The sequence below is a fragment of the Schistocerca serialis genome, chromosome 9 (genome assembly GCF_023864345.2).
Source record: "Schistocerca serialis cubense isolate TAMUIC-IGC-003099 chromosome 9, iqSchSeri2.2, whole genome shotgun sequence".
Lineage (NCBI taxonomy): Eukaryota > Metazoa > Arthropoda > Insecta > Orthoptera > Acrididae > Schistocerca > Schistocerca serialis.
Window position 1 is genome coordinate 506,228,550 of NC_064646.1, and position 15,576 is coordinate 506,244,125.

General features: G+C 43.0%; 1 protein-coding gene across 1 annotated transcript in view; it reads left to right on the top strand.

Moving 5' to 3' along the window:
* LOC126418604 (PI-PLC X domain-containing protein 1-like) overlaps positions 1 to 15,576 on the top strand; it is a 425,466-nt gene that overhangs the window by 122,791 nt on the left and 287,099 nt on the right. The gene's annotated exons all lie outside the window — the stretch shown is intronic.

A 15,576-nucleotide genomic window follows, 5' to 3' on the forward strand; every position in this document is an offset into this window, starting at 1 on the left:
TTTGTTTAAACGCAGTCTTTCGATACACAGCACTGAAAACACGATTTGCTATCGTCAACTTTGACCTCGGTTTTTTTTTTTCAAAAATTAGGGGGTGTCTAGCAAAAAGCGAAACAAGTGCCTCTTAATCTTTCAGTACAGAACGTCCTTGCAAAACCTGACCAGAGTGGGTGACCCCCACGTCCCAGCCTCCCCTGTCGCAGACCGGCCCAGAGGCGCGTGCTGAGACACACGGCCTCGCCGCTAATCAGGCGCTACGGCGTGTGACGTCCGAGGCTTTGGCCCACATCGCAGAGGCAGTGCGTCCCTCGCCGATGACCCTAAACTAGTTGAGCGCGGCCCACGGCGGAACGCATTATCGCCTGGTGACGTTGAGAGCGCGTGACGCGGTAACGATGATTGTTTACAACGTGGCACAGTGGAGCAGAGGCAATTTTATATACGGCGCTTCTGGCCGATCGAATCTAGAAACTACCACAAACTAGCTTACGAAAGTCACATGTTCCCAACATGGCCGGCGAGTGACATCACAGGTATTTTCTTCATCCGCTAAAAGAACTTAGTGTCAAATTTAAATATACTTTGTTTTGTATACTTGCTGTAACGTCCGTTCTTGTCACACAACTGAATATTAGCGTCCCAGCAGGGCTTTTTCTCAAAAAAACTTGTTCTTTGGCTGAAGTCCCGATAATCGCGACATAACCCGAAATTTTGCGTGACATAAACACAAAAAGTAATATTCAAGTTTTCTTGATAGTGCAAAATTCGATTTTAAAAGACAGCTACTAGTTTCATCAGTGTCTACCGTCGCAATAAAATTGTAATTAAACGTATCTAAATCGTATTTACCTAACACATTTCGTATTGTTTAATAGTTAGATAGACGCGATCTAGGCCTAAATTTTCCGAGTTATAAACGTTTAAAACCTGACCAAACACACCTGATAACATAAATTCTCTAAAAGAAAAGTAATTACAAATTCATTCTTCTGTCATTATATCTCTAAATCAGCACAAAAACAACAACCACCGCACATATGACCTTTGTGTCGTTTTTAATTTACGCACTGCCTATCTCGAGTCCTTGACAAATTTAAAACATTCTTTAAACTTAGTTGTTCTTTCGAAACTAGCCATGAGTGAGAAATGTGGGAGCTGTTTAGGGTATTGAGTTGAGGGATTTGTTGCCAATCATAAAGGAAAGATTTCTACTGGGGTGGATGCACTGGGGAGAATGTTGGGAGAATAGAAGAGGCTCTCTCCTGAAACTGCAGAGTATGCAATAGGAACATTTCGATTGGGGAACAGGAAAGGAAAATTGTGCCCTTCAGGCACAGTTGGAGGAAGCAAGGAAGGAACTCATAAGGATCAAGGGACATAGGGGGGGGGGGGGGGGGGTTGGAAACTGGCAGCTGGACGGAGGATAAGAAGAAAGAGAACGCGATCTGACAGTTTTATCACCAGCACCAAAAACGGGTATCTACCACTGCCAGAGTTAAGTGGAGAAGAGCCTCAGGTAGAACGAGGAGCAGGAAATGTGCAGCACACTTCAACCGAGGCTAAAAAGCCTAGGAATGTACAGATTCTTAGTAGAAGAAGAAAGTGCTGCAGCTAGGTAGTAGCCATGGGCGAGGTGTAGACCCTCAGTTACAGGAGAGTTTAGGGCCAGCGTACCAGGCCACCAGTATCTTCAAGCCAAATGCAGGGCTAAGTCATGTGCTAGAGGACCTAGGGTCTTTATGTAAGAACTTTACAAAAGAAGACCATGTAGTGATAGCGAGTATGGTGGGAAACAGTTTGGACACGGATGGGGAATATGACATAGGTGGTGACCTGGACAAGATAGCTTCCCTGACTCATGGCACCAACGTACACTTTGTTGAGCTGCTCTGATGTCATGATGGACCACACCTTGATGGAGCTGTGAGGCGAATCAATGTGGGGTTAGGGATGGCTCTGAGGGCAGCGAACTTTGCTCGTGTTTCTCTGGTGCCCATCAACAGATGGGGTTCCGCTAGGGATGGCCTACACCTAAACAAGACTGGGAAGATTGGTACAGCTGATTCATGAAAGTATAGGGGGTGGTCCTCGGGCCACTCATGGTCAAATACCTGCTGTTATAGGAAGGAAAAGTAGGTCTTTTTTTAAAGATAAATGCAGACAACAGGTTCCCCTGCCTAAAGAGTATCTCCAGCAGTTTAAAAAGTACTGAAACAACGACTCACAAAACAGATTTTCACATTTCAAATATCACATATATCAGATGTCACAAAGAAAAACAAACCACTGGAATGAGTAACATGGGGCATCAAAACATGCAATCAATGAAGAATTAAATACAACTATTAGAAGTTGAGCTCCAATCTTTGAACTGCACAGTAGTTTGTATTAATGATCACTAGTGTAGAGACACAAAAATCTAACATGTAGTATTATCATTGTATGAGAAGGCAAACTCTTCCTGCAGAACTACTTCAAGGGGTAGAGGATGATGCATTTGTGTCAGAAAAGGAACACAGTTCAAATCAAGACATGACCTCAATACAGTAAGTGAAGACAAACACTTTGAAATGTCAGCTATTGAATTTACAGGGCTTGATATCACCAAGAAATTCATCATATTTTTATGTGAATAGATCTCCCAGTGGTAGTGTGGACACTTTTTTCGATAAATTAACAGAAGTTATAGATAAAGTCTCAAGTACAAAGGTCAACATAATTCTGTGTGGGGACATTAACATCAACACTACTACCATAAATGAATCCAGCAGCACCTTCATAAACATCCTTCAAAGTTTTGGCCTGTCCCTATTGGTCAATAGTGCAACAAGGGTTACTGCAACGACTGCATCAGTAATTGACCATGTGGCCACAAATATGGATAGGGAAAATGTGATGTAGCTGTAAAAGACCTCGAACTATCAGATCATCTCGGTCAAATAACAACAGTAAAATCATTCCCTAAACTACAAGCCTATAAACGACATCTATCAGAAATCAAAATAAAAGATTTTTCAAAACTAGAAAAACAATGCTGGGATGAAGTGTATAAGGAAACCAAAGCGAATATGAAATTCTCTAAATTCTTCACATTGTTTAAATTGAACTTTGAAAAGGGATTTCCAAAAGTACGCATGTCTGTATCAACATCTCACAAAAACAGATGGATAACAGCAGGTATTAAGAAGTCCTCCCAAACACTTAGACACCTCAGTTACCACTAAATCTGAGGGGCTGCGATGGGGAGGTTCCCCTGTTAGTATCGCCTGTGCTTTTGCATGTGCAGGCGCGTGCTAACCAGCAAGTTTTATTTCAGTATTTGGGGTGGAGCTCTGCCACCACGAAATTATAAACGTTACTTTTCTTATTCGTAGTCACAAAATTGGTTTTAATTGTTTTAGAAAGAATGGAACGACGAGTGAACAATGATCAAATTTTGGAGTTATGTTAACTAGTGAAAACTGCTGACTCACCGGATGCACGAGATTCTTTTGAAGATGCTGCCGAGTTTAGTGACAATGAAGGAGAAATATCTGATTATGAAACTGACAATGAAATAGAGGACGACGAAGAGGCAGAAGAAGAGAATGTTCACGAAAAAAAAAAAAACAAGATATAGCGAGACAGTCTGGCTATTGCTATGGAAAATACCTCTATAAATAAGACCAGTAGTATGGAGCATCGATATTTTGTAAAACAACTCTGCATAGCACTGATCAAGGCAAATATCAAAGAAAGGATAAGAAATTATTGAAATTTTTCTAGGGACTTGTAGACTGCAATGGACGAAGTTCTTTGCAAAAATGTTCAAAATGATAGCAGGGTCGACGTATCTGCAGAGCAAGTCCAAGTGCGGCGGCATCAACCAAAAAAATTTGAAGTTCTGCCTTAAAGACACAAAAACATGTTCTAAATGCCAAAAACATGTGTGCAAAATTCATTTTATTGACTGCGATGAACGACAATAAGTGCGTAGTTGATTCTTTCATGAACTTACTATCATTTTTTAAACTGAAAGTCACTGCCTTTCTTCTTTTTACAATTTACTCAGTGGATTATTATTAGATCCCAAAACATGTTTGCTTTAGTTAATTCCAAAAACTCCGTTTGTGAGGGCAGTGTTAATGTACAGCCTTAATTGTTCGCAAGAAAGTGTTTTCTCTTTTAGTAAATATTGACTTTCCATGAATAGAAACTTTCCATTGTTGATTATTAACAACGGTTTAGAGAAACGTAGAAGTAAATAAGTTTCAGACGGTGTCAGTTTTTGGGTGGAGAAGTACCGCACGAAGTTACTAACATCAATCGAAACGGCGAGTGTCGTTAAGGGTTAAAACTTCCTTCAAAGAAGGCCGTATTCATGTTTTTTTTTTTTTTAAAAAAAAGAGAAAAGCCGTCGTGGCTACAAAACAGGCTTTATTATTTTATGTTTTGCCAATAACACGTTTCGCATTGTTTAAGGCACCTTCAGATTCACCTCCAAAGAAAATACCTAATTTTCTAAAAAATGTATAAAGTGATACAGATGAAGCTGCTACATACGTAACTGTATACTAAAGCCTAGTTATTGACACTTAAGAGAAATCTCTCTTTCAAAATGGAGCTGCTAATTGCTGAAATAAGGGGTTTTCACAGATATATGACGTTAAGAGGTTTCCATTGCCTGTCGTTGATAAGTATCTGCAGAGATCTTTTATGTGTTTTAAATACCCGTTCATTGAACATTATTTTATATCAGTAAATTGTCTTAAAAAAGCTTTTCTGTTTCGTATATTGGTGTCTTTGACAGACAGTTACAGCCTTCTGAATTATTTCGGCTATTATATTCCATTTATTTTTATCTCCAAGGGGCACCAAGCAATGTTCTTAAAATATTGATAACGGTGTTTACCTGCTAAGGGATTTGTATAGACAGCCTATTTGTTGAACTCCTGTTGTGCCAGTAAGTTAGTGTTAGTATTTTCCTTGGTAGTCGAACGTTTTACTACATCGGGGCCATTCCTTTTTTAAGAAAAGTTTTCATTTTCTTTGTAGTCAAGTCTGAAGATGCCTTAAACAAGGCGAAACGCGTTACTTTCAAAAACATAAAATATAAAGGCCTGTTTTGCAGCCAAGACTGTTTATCTGCTCAAAACGTTTGTCACTGGTTGCTGTATCATCCCGCCACGAATTGGAAAAAGTACTGTTCATGTTTTCTGTAGGACCAATACTTTGCGCTCAGAGAGAGATAAATTACTGAAAAACTCGTTCAATGCGCATGCGATGCAGTTTAGGTAGTAGTAGTAGTAGCTTTATTCATCCGTAACTCTCTTTTTACAAGGATATAGGACATGTCAAAGTATTTACAAGTTTACATCAATTTACAATAAGCTAATTCGAATACACATATATTTACAGACTTCTAGTTAGAGACAATAATTAGATTTACTCCTGGTATACAATACTTTTTTTTTACAAATAACTTATTAAATAATGTAATGCCACACTGTTCACTCATCTCTCTCTATCAGTCACTGCACACACCATACACACATTGTTGCATAACATTTCATTCACGACACACACAAACACACACACACAAGCGCACACACACACAAACACATACACACACTGGTGACCTCTGGGCCAATTTCTGTACCGCAACTTTGCATTTTCATCCTGAAAAACTGAGTCAGTATCCCTCCATAATGAGTGAGATGTTGAGATTAGAAAGAGAAAGAGGTGTTAGTACTGTGCTATGCATAGCTTGGGGTAAGTATTTCTGGAAAGGAAAAAAAAGGAAAAAGAAGGAAAAAATATAAAGTGAAGGTCTTATGTGGAAATTAGATGTTTTATAATCATTATTATTATTGTTATTATTTATTTACATAACGTTTTTATCTGTTTTATCTAAGTAATCGCTCATTGTATAAAATGTATTGCATAACAGGTACTTTTTAGCTGCCTTTTTAAATAGGTGTATTTTTGCAATTTTTTGAATTTCCTTTGGTAATTTATTGTACAGTTTTATTCCTTGGTAGAAAATGCAGTTTTGAGATTTATGTTTATTTTTTCTTGGTAAATGTAAGTTGAGTCTATCTCTTGCACGGTCATGGACAGAGCTGTTTGTGCAGTAATTACCAATGTTATTTTTGATGTGTACAACTGACTGGAAATGTATTCACATGGAGCAGTTAAAATCCCCAGGCTTTTGAACAGATCTTTACAATGAGCTCGACTAGTATATTTAGTTATTATTCTTATGGCTCTTTTCTGGAATTTGAAAATTGTGTTCATATTTTGTGCGTTTGTTTCCCAAAAAAGAATGCCATAACTAAGTATTGAGGGTACATATGAATAATATGTAACTAAAAGACACTGCATGTTACACACTGATGATAGGATTCCAAGGGCATAACATGCTGATGACATTCTGTTTGCAAGTACCTATGTGTGTTCACACCACTTCAACTGAGAATCAATATTCATTCCTAGAAATTTTGCATTTGTTACACAGTCTATAGAGGTGCCATCTACATTTAATTTAACATAGTCATTTTTCCTCTTCAAACTGAAATTCATGGCATAGGTTTTCTTTATGTTCAATGTCACTTTATTGCTTATTGGCCACTCATAAACTTCCTTGAGAGTTTCATTTGCATTCACAGCAAGGGTTCCCTTCTTTTCTCAGTGACTACGATATTGCTGCCATCAGCGAAGAGAAGTTTTTAACCATGAGTAACACTACTGGGAAAGTCATTGATGTATATCAGGAACAGTATTGGTCCTAATATGCTACCTTGCGGAACCCCTATATTAAGGCATTTTGATGTCCAGGCCAACGCTCCACTCTAGGCGATGTTTACTTCCCCGTTGCGGTACTCGTGTTTACAGAGTCCACTACAGGACCGCACCTCATGGCACACACTTACTTACCGCCGAGCGACCATCAAAGTAACGTTTCAGGCCGACCATCCACGACCGAGAGCTTTTAAAGTTGAAGATTTCATACAAGAGGATATGCGTTTGAACCCTCTGGACGTCATTGGAATACATTTTTCCGTCACAGCAAGTGTTATTTATTTTTTTATTTATTTACACGTCAAGTTCCGTAGGACCAAATTGAAGAGCAAACCTCCAAGGTCATGGAACGTGTCAGTACATGAACTTACAACATAAAAGTAATGACAGATAAAAATAAATGTTCATGAACCTGAAAAAAAGTCGGTCCATAAGTTCAAGTAAACGCTATCAGCAATACAATAAGTATCAGCTTAATTTTTCAAGGAACTCCTCGACAGAATAGAAGGAGTGACCCACGAGGAAACTCTTCAGTTTCGATTTGAAAGCGCGTGGATTCCTGCTAACATTTTTGAATTCGAGTGGCAGCTTATTGAAAATGGATGCAGCAGTATACTGCACACCTTTTTGCACAAGGGTTAAGGAAGTCCGATCCAAATGGAGGTTTGATTTCTGCCGAGTATTAACCGAGTGAAAGCTGCTTATTCTTGGAAATAAACTAATATTGGTAACAAGAAACGACAATAAAGAATATACATATTGAGAGGCCAACCTCAAAATACCCAGATTCGTGAACAGAGGTCGACAAGAGGTTCGTGAACTCACACCACTTATTGCCCGAATCGCCCGTTTCTGAGCCAAAAATATCCTTCTAGAATGGGAAGAGCTACCCCAAAACATAATACCATACGATATAAGTGAATGAAAATAAGCAAAGTAAACTAATTTACGTGTCGAAGTATCACTCACTTTTGATACCGTTCGAATAGTGAAAATGGCAGTAGTAATTCTTTGAACAACATCCTGAACGTGGGCTTTCCACGACAGCTTACTATCTATCTGAACACCTAGAAATTTGAACTGTGCAGTTTCACTAATCATATGCCCGTTCTGTGAGATTAAAACGTCAGGTTTTGTTGAATTGTGTGTTAGAAACTGTAAAAACTGAGTCTTGCTATGATTTAACGTTAGTTTATTTTCTACAAGCCATGAACTGAGGTCATGTACTGCACTACTTGAAACCGAATCAATATTGCACACAACACCCTTTACTACCAAGCTAGTGTCATCAGCAAATAGAAATACTTTAGAGTTACCCATAATACTAGAGGGCATATCATTTATACAAATAGGGAACAGGAATGGCCCCAACACTGATCCCTGGGGCACCCCCGACTTGACAGTACCCCACTCAGATCCCACATCACATCCGTTATCAACATTGTGAACCTTTTGCTGCCTGTTGCTAAAGTAAGAGATGAACCAGTTGTGAGCTACTCCCCTTACTCCGTAATGGTCCAACTTCTGGAGCAATATTGTAAGATCAACACAGTCAACTTTGTTAAATCAAAAAATACGCCAAGCGTTCGAAACTTTTTGTTTAGCCCATCCAGTACCTCACAGAGAAAAGAGAAAATAGTATTTTCAGTTTTCAAACGACTTCTAAAGCCGAACTGTACATTTGATTGCAAATCGTGTGATATAAAATGATCAATTAACCTTACATACACAGCTTTTTCGATTACTCCTGCAAACACTGATGGCATAGAAATAGGTGTAAAATTATCTACATTATCCCTTTCTCCCTTTTTATAAAGCGGCTTTACTACTGAGTACTTTAATCGCTCAGGAAACTGACCATTCCTAAAGGAAAAATTACAAATATGGCTAAATACAGGGCTAACATTTGCAGCACAGTACTTTAATATTCTGCTAGACACTCCATCATAACTGTGAGAGTCCTTAGTCTTCAGTGATTTTTATTATTGACTCAATCTCCCTCTTGTCTGTATTTCAGATGTCAATCTCGGAAAGGCATTTGCTAAGAAATTTATATGATTTCCTGTAGAAAATAAATTTTTATTTAATGCACCACCAATGCTCGGAAAATGATTGTTAAATACTGTACATATATTTGATTTATCAGTAACAGCAATATTATTACTGCGAATTGACTTTACATCAAGATGTCGACGGAGGCGCTATGCGCTGAAGTTGTCCAACGACACGCCGCCGGACTAAAATTTAACCACCCTGATGGAGACGTTGGTGCAGTGACAGTCGACAATGCGGGATTCGGTCTCCGAACTTTAAGGTACCTCAAGACGCTGGCCGAGCGGTTGTAGGCGCTACAGTCTGGAACCGCGCGACTGCTACGGTCGCAGGTTCGAATCCTGCCTCGGGCATGGCTGTCCTTAGTTTCGATCTGCTGGGTAGATAGTAAATGTTTGCCACTTCTTCGCGAGGTGACCCAAAACGTTTCCACATTGTTGGAAAGCGGCAGTGACCACGTCTTGAGGTTGGTTCAAATGGTTCACATGAGTCTGAGTACTATGGGACTTAATTTCTGAGGTCATCAGTCCCCTAGAACGCAGAACTACTTAAACCTAACTAACCTAAGGACATCACACACATTCATGCCCGAGGCAGGATTCGAACCTGCAACCATAGCAGCCGCATGGTACCGGTCTGAAGCGCCTAGAACCGCTCGGCCACAGCGGCTGGCGCGTGCTTTCCTTGCCCTGACAGTAAACGACTGTCACATGCCTAAGACGTCAGCATCCTGGGCCGATGATGTCGAAGAAGGAGTGGATCAGACCACCAGCGTGTCCGAGCGACAGCATCTGAGCTGTGTATCGACTCGTGCTACACCTTGTGTTTAGATTGCATTGGTTTTCCATTTCGCCCCCTGACATGTTTGTTTGATATGTTGTCTGTCATTAAGTGGCTGCTTGGTTGTCTTTTCCCTCTTCTATCGATATCTGCGTTTTTGCTTCCGGGAAACTGCTACGGAGGAAGTGAGATCTTTGACCGATTGCAACCTCGTGTGGTGGCGCGGAAGTAGGGTATCGCACGCAGAGAGTGTGGTGGACACGCGAGGGCCGTGTGGCTCTCCAGAGCGAAGCAGGCGTGGTCGGTTGTACCGAGTCGCCACGTGATGTATGTCGGTTGTGTGTAACGAGCGGGTCGAGTTGACGGAAGACCTCCCCGCGTGTTGGTTGTATACAGAATCGCCCCACGAGTAGTTGCTGTTCATTTCGCCTTGGTGGGACGTTAACAAGGTTCTTTAAATCCTCCGTTTCAACACTGGAGTTTAAAAGGACACACCTAACATGAAGGAGCGGCCACTACCCGTCAATGTTGCAGAGAAGACGTGAACTCCGGTGACAGAGCGTGTTGTCGCGTGACCGTGGCTTGTTGGGTACGCTGGCGACGCTTGCGCCGTCGGATGTGTGGATCCTTGCCATCGGAGGTCGTGTATTGCCTGTTCGAGCATAATTGCAAGCTATGTTCGTGGAAATTTTGATCATTAAGTAATAATTTTGTGTAACCAGCGTCTCTTCTGCCTTGTGGCCTCCGGCGACCGGGTTTCCTGTCCCTGGCACCGGTGTAATTGAAGACAGTGATCTTTCCTCCTCATCTCGTTACTGTCCGATTGGAGGTGTAGTTTTGGCAATTTAATTGTTTCGCTGTTCTGTCATGGGTTATGAGTAGATTCATGCTTCTTGTTGGTTGATCATGTGGTCGCTCATTCAGGACTATGGTGTAATGTTTCCTTGCACGAGGTTAGCTGTAATTCTGTCAGCAAGTGAAGCCATCTTAAAACAAGTTTTCGCTGGCTAAAAGTCGGTGCAGTGACCAGCCTGAGAGTGGCAATTGTGTTTACGGGCGTATTTAAATTGGTCAGTATTCTGTCTAGCCTGAGCATACCTCAGTGGGTGGTTTGTGGCCGCCTTACATGGGTCCGTCATATCTGTTATGTTCTAATGATATTCCACGACACTTTTGTTTAAAATTTATTTAAATTCCTCCAAGTTTGTAAATTCCTTTTATTGCCATTAATCGTGTGTTTGCTGAGACCTGTTTAATGTTTTTTAATCGCGGTGTTGGTAGCGTCACTACCTCACCGTACTTTATTAACAAAGTTCTGTATTTACTTTAGTAGCCTGTTTACTAGTGTTCTTTGAAGTTTTTTAAATTGTTGTATTGCTATAAATTACTTGACTGCCGTTAGCGATGTGTTTTAGAAGGTTGTTAATTGTCGTACTGATAGCTTCTGTGTTTTTTTTAATTTTTTAAAAATTGTTGTATTACTATAAATTATTTGATTGCCTTTAGTGGCGTGTTTAAAAGGCTGTTTATTGCCGTACTGCTAGTTTCTGTAAGATACGAATAAAACATTTGTGAAAATCTCAACTTGACAGTAAACTACTAGAAATTTGGCCCCGTTTCCTAACTTGTGGTGTGGCTTGTAGTAACCGTAACCACTGTGTGTGTCAGCATCCTACAGGGGCACCTGAGCCGGCGCCCTGTCAGTAATCATGACCACTGCGGCAGACCCAGCGGGTCTAAACCTGCAGGATGCTTCCATCACGCATTCTGCAACGATTGTAAGGGACTGTACACAACAATATCGTGTCGTCACAATGAAACTTGCCACCATCCGAGCCCCTCACAAACTGGTCATGTTCCGAGACACTGTCTACTTTGCAGATGTTGATATTGCACTCCTACAGTGGGTACACTGCCTACGTTTCTCACGCCTCCAACAATGGCAGTGGCGTCGCCATCCTGCAGTTCCCTGCAAAGAATGCCGCAAACCACCCCACTGCAAGGAGTATGTCCCTCGCATTATTACGCCCGGGTTCCCGTGTTCGATTCCCGGCGGGGTCAGGGTTTTCTCTGCCTCGTGATGACTGGGTGTTGTGTGATGTCCTTAGGTTAGTTGGGTTTAAGTAGTTCTAAGTTCTAGGGGACTGATGACCTTAGATGTTAAGTCCCATAGTGCTCAGAGCCATTTGAACCATTTGAACCTCGCACTATTTGGCGTGCTTATCATTAATATCTACGTACCGGCTGGCTCTAGTCGCCGTCATGACCGACATACATTCTTCGCCGAAGAGGCCACACTGCTCTTCAGAAGCCCGCAAGACGATTTGGTGCTCGGTGGGGACCAACTGTACACAAGGGCTCACTGATCAACTCCCACAGCATTCATCTTGTGCGGCTCTCTCGGCGGTCATAGATTGCCTGCGACTCATTGACACATGGACGAAGCTCTGTGGAGCCCAACCGACTTCATTCTCGACCGACAGCGTGTGTGACATAATCGTGGCCTGTGGAAATTCAGTGTCGCCCAACTGACCTCCCGAGACGGTCGGCGTATGGTCGAGGAAGCAAATGCACGGTGCCAGCGTCATCGTGACACCTATGACTCACCTTGCCCTGGTGGCTCTCCTCTGCAAAGCCGATCCTCTGTAAAACACTGACGACCTTTGGTAAGCAAGCCAAGGCTTGGCATACTGATACTTGCACTTTTATTATTCCATCCATTGTGACTGTGCCTTTTTGCGAGCCAGGCAGACGGTGGTACATCAAACAAAGGCGCAGATCTCCTTGATCATGCGCCATCACTTGGATGGCCCTGCAGTCCGATCTCGGATCCCTATTCGTATACCTCAAGAACCTCAGTCGATGTACCACCAGGAAAGATGACGACGACGACGCGCGGCTCTGTTGCACGTCGTCACTGGTGCAGAAGGCCAACGGCATGAGATCCAAAAAACCTTCGGCCGTGCCCTCCACAATCATTTCGCTGGATTGTATGCAGCTGTGCCACATTCCGTGAAACAGATTACACAAGTCGCACAACTTATTACGAGCACTCTTCTGGTGGTGGTAGCCTCCAAGAAGACGTGACTAGAGATGAAATACTCGATGCTATCAAGGCAGGATCTGACATCAGATCCCCAGGGACCGATGGTATCCCCATAGAAGTTTACGAAAGTTTTAACTCTTTGTTGGCTTCTACAGGGGCGACCATCGCACAAGATCTCATGTCCCCGTTGACAGTGGTCTCTACCTCCTTTCCTTAGGGTGTCATTATACCCGTTCACAAACTGCACGGGCCATCGAGCATCCATGATTATCGACCAATCACGTTGCTGAGCAGCGGTATGAAAATATTTACACGGCTGCTGGCATCACAACTCAAGAAAGTCGCACATTACGTCAGCTGCGACAAGAGTTCCCTAGGAGGTGACAACAATATCTGTATGGCCCTTTGCCATTACCGTGCTCGTCACTAACGTCTTCCTGGTGCCGTGGCAATGGTGGAGTTTAGCCAGGCCTTCGACCATGTAGACCACTCCTATTTGCGGACAATTCTTCAACATAAGGATTTCCCCGGCGGTTTTGTTAATGTAAAATTGCGCCTTTTGAGTGGAGTGACCTCCAGAATCTTGTACCACATCTGCCTCACGCCGCACTGTCGATCCGGCAAGGCTGCCCCCTTTCCGCAATTCTATGTGCCTTCGCTTTGGAACCCGTGCTCCAGAGACTGCGCCAACGTTTGGAAGGTATGACGTTGCATGGGCACCGTTTCTACTGCATGGCCTATGCGGACGACCTCGTTCTTTACCTGCACAATGGGGGTGCAGTTCGAGCAGCCCTGACGTGGGTGGCGACTTAAGGCAAAGCATCTGGCTCCACCCTCAACATTTCCAAATCCGAAGTCTTATTCATAAGTGAAGGCCTAACGGAGAGAAGCCTCGCCCCCCTTTAGCGTCGCCGCCATGGTTCGATGTCTTGGCATTGAATTCACAGCCGATCTCCGTCGCTCAGCGACTACTAACGGTAGGCGTTTGCTACAGACCATCAGAGCTAGCCTAGGAGATCATCAGCGACGAGCCCTCGACGTTATCCAATGCGCCCGGTATGTGAACATCTATCATGCCTCCCAAGTATCACATGTGGATCAGGTACTACTGGTCCCAACTCTCCTGGCCCGACTTCTGTTGATGGCATTGGGCTCCTTCGTCAGCTCAGGGATGTTATTCAAAAAAATGGTTCAAATGGCTCTGAGCACTATGGGACTTAACATCTTAGGTCATCAGTTCCCTAGAACCTAGGACTACTTAAACTAACCTAAGGACATCACACACATCCATGCCTGAGGCGGCGAACCTGCGACCGTAGCAGTCCCGTGGTTCCGGACTGCAGCGCCTAGAACCGGACGGCCACCGCGGCCGGCGGATGTTATTCAAAGTGCAGTATGACTCCCTTGCACTCTCATGGGACCGTGGTGGGGTGGGACTGAAACATCTTCCGACCAGATTCACGGCGCTGTACATCAGCTCCCAGCTCAAACTCTGGCGTCGTAGCCTGCCGAGCCTCACCGCACTCCCTTTCCAAGACTTTGCGCCGGTCTCTTTGTCCGTTCCAGGTCTGTTATCGACTATCACATCCCCCTTTCGTCGTGTACGGCGATTTTTCCTGGACTTCAGTTATGTCTACCGGTTTTTACCACTTATACGTTTGTTTCAGACGGTTTACCAAGTGCCGCCCGCCCAACCCCATCGAAATTAAGTATCTGCAATATGTGCGGCGACACATATGGAAAGCAGTCCACGCCCCTTTCTCGAATCCAGAATCCAACGTTCAGTCAGCGTGGTATATCCCAGTGAATGAAAAACTAGTTAACCGACGTCGACTGCATCGCATCCATCTAGTCCACCTTTCCCTCTGCATCCGCTGTGGAGGACGACACAGACGACAACCGGTTCCACTGTGGTCCTGCGTCCGATGTCTGGACACTTGCGCGGCGGACCCCAAACAGCCGCTCACGTCGGCATCCACACGCTTTTATTCCTGGGGGGGGGGGGGGATTTCTTAACCCATCACCAAAATCTCACTTTGTGAACTGATCCTGTGGCCACACGATACGTTAGCTTTATAATTCCGGCCGTAAGTCAGTGCTAGGATATTGGAATTATCTCAACGAACGACACTGCGTCCTAACACGCAACCCACGCTGTCAGCAATACTTCTCCAACTTTTTAGGGAGCACGTATCATGATCCGCCTCGCAGCTGGAACGACAAAGCAATGAGAAGCTGAAAACTGATCTGAATGAATCTACCCGAACTGAACAGAAGGGATAACGGAATCAACGCCCACTCGAGAAGACACTCTGGACATGCTGGCCGACGCAGGACACTCTACTCAAGGCGCTCACATACAAAAAATAAGAATAAATAAGCAAATAAAAGTTAAAAAATATAAATAAATAAATAAAAATAAAATAAAAACTGATTATGTTAAATTTTCATGGCTCACCTGTGGCTTCCTTTCCTTTATCCTTGCTCGCACTTCATAGCCCTAGGTTAGTCGTACTGGGAGTAGGATCAGATAGAGACCAAGCCTGAAGAGGTTTTTATTTCCCTTACTTAGGGCAAAAGTAGTGGTGGAAATTTCTCATCCTTATTTTTGAATCCCTTTTATATATTTAAAAAACAAGGTGGTAACGGTGCTGGACTGTGAAGTGGACGAGCCGTGTTCAAAACTCTACGAACTATGTTACAACAAAGGAATTCAAGAGCCAGAACTTCCAAAATGAAACGCAGCTTCAAAAACATTAAAAACATATGTTTTGACAGAGCAGAAGTAAACTCTGTGACTGTGAAACTCTTACGTTCATTTGTTGCAGCTTATGGGGCAAACTATTATGTTTTCATCATTTCTTGGGAGTGATCGCATTCACACTCTTACGAACACCTAAGTCACGCAAGGAGGCATA